General features: G+C 42.6%; 1 non-coding gene across 1 annotated transcript; it reads left to right on the top strand.

The window, feature by feature from the left end:
• Positions 1–1,654: 1,654 nt before the first annotated feature.
• trnas-aga (transfer RNA serine (anticodon AGA)) lies at positions 1,655–1,736 on the top strand. Its single transcript has one exon. It is a non-coding gene; the product is annotated as a tRNA-Ser (tRNA).
• Positions 1,737–2,089: the final 353 nt, after the last annotated feature.

Raw genomic sequence — 2,089 nt, 5'->3', positions numbered from 1 at the left:
GCCCTGAACACCCAGTGAATGTACGACTTTTCCCACATTGCTTAAGAGTATCAGTTAACACGAGCTGGAGTCTCAATGTGGGAATAAACTCCAAAATTTTTACTCCTTCACTGCTTTGTGTCAAACTCCAGATTTTTTCACTCAGAAATTTGCTGTGCATGCAGCCCCCTTGAAACATTACTATTTATGTCTTTAATGCACCAAAACCTTTATTTTTCTGGGGTTTTGAGTGGTTCTGGGTCATGAATCAAAATTTAAATTGGACAAAAATGTCATGCAGGGTCACTGGGGCCGCACGTTTCATGTTCTTGTAGGAATTTTTCAACAAGTCATCATCAATCAATCAGAAGGACCCACAGAGTATATGTATTGCGCTGTTCAAAATCCGGAGAGGACACCTTCCAGTTGGTTCAAAAGAATTTATTCAGATTAACAGGAAAGAATACAGAGCTCTGGAGATCGTCTTCCCCTATGCTGGAGTCAGCATACGCAGATGCGTCGTCCCTGGCGTTGGGGCAAGAAGTCCAACGATCTAACTATCTTCTCCAGTTTTTATGTGTTACAGGGAGGTGCTTATGTGATCGCTTCTGCGTGCAAGTGTGTATTTTTGATCTTCATGTGTGTTGCAGGATCTTCTGTCTGACCCCATGCCAGTCCCTTCTGGTCCATCGTGGCCTTGTTGTTGCAGCTGTGAAGATTAAAACCTCTTTCCGATTTACGGCCATGCTCTTATCTTTCACGGCCTCATCCCACCATGGAAATTCTTGTGGACTCTGTTCTGACTTAATTAGCTTGAGGGAGTGATGCTAGCATGAGCTACACTCCCGCTATTCCCTGTTGTGACCTTTTCACCTGTCCACTCTAAACAGTCTGGTCTGTGCTTCACTGCTGATAGGAAGTGTTTTTCTGTTGTCTTATATCTTGGAATGTCGATCTGTGTTGTCTCCAGTATTTATAAGTTCCTTCCTAGAGTCACAATGGCACCAAATAATCCTGGTGCTTTGGAGATTTGTGGGACCCCTCTGTAAAACACCTTTTACTACTTCCAGATGTTCACGAGGTCAAATAAGGTGACTTGTAGCTAAGTCATCGATTCTGCCTGGGATGCATAAGCAGGAGATCCCGGTACCGCTACGAACACTAAAGAAGTACATTGATGAACTAAATACAGTGTTGGAACCTTTCCTACCTCTTTGGGAACTGCCACAGAAACATCTTTATTACAACTGCCTTGTGTGTCCTACACTCTATTTTAAGTGAATGTATGTATAAATTTAACTACAGTTTAAGCAAATATATATAAATTTGTCTACATTCTCAACAGATTAAAAGTGTAGAGTGTGTGACATGTGGTGTGTTTGTCAGGAGCTTTCAAGACCAAAGTTGTTGACACACAAAAGAAAGAAATATGTCAAAGTTTGTTCATTCTTATGAGATAAACTGAAAATTGGTTGCAGAGTGACGACAAAAATGGAGAAATCCTCCTCTTCATTACTCAGTCAAAACCACTGACACACACACACACACACACACACACACACACACACACACACACAAATAGTTTGTGTGTGTGAGAATATAAAAAAAATCTACTGTGCTTCAATGAAGATTAATTGTTGAATATCAATCCTCTACTCATGCTCATGGGAGTGTAGTTGTTGTGGCCGAGTGGTTAAGGCGATGGACTAGAAATCCATTGGGGTCTCCCCGCGCAGGTTCGAGTCCTGCCAACAACGTTACACTGCTGTTCCAGAGGAAACAACATCTGCTCCTACTGTAGGTCCATGTGTCAAAGGTTTTCTTTCAAGGGCTGTCGCAGCTGATGATGAGGGAGAGAGAGAGGATTGGTAGCATGTTGTCTTGTCTCAACCATTCTGGTGTTGACCAAAATCTTTGTTGATACTCCAGTGGTGGTGAAGGTGATGGAAATGTTCCAAGTGGGACGGTTCCATGTTCAACCAGTTTCATCTGGAACTGAGGTGGAGCTTAGGGTTAAGTAGGAATTGGTTTGGTTTAGTCCCTGGGAATGTCAGTGTGTGTGTGTGTGTGTGTGTGTGTGTGTGTGTGTGTGTGTGTTTACATGCAGACT

This window comes from Aulostomus chinensis, chromosome 4 (genome assembly GCF_037954235.1).
Source record: "Aulostomus chinensis isolate RoL2024-O1b breed Wild chromosome 4, RoL_Achi_v1.0, whole genome shotgun sequence".
NCBI lineage: Eukaryota > Metazoa > Chordata > Actinopteri > Syngnathiformes > Aulostomidae > Aulostomus > Aulostomus chinensis.
The sequence above is the reverse complement of the archived record's forward strand: the minus strand, read 5'-3'. Positions and strand labels throughout refer to the sequence as shown.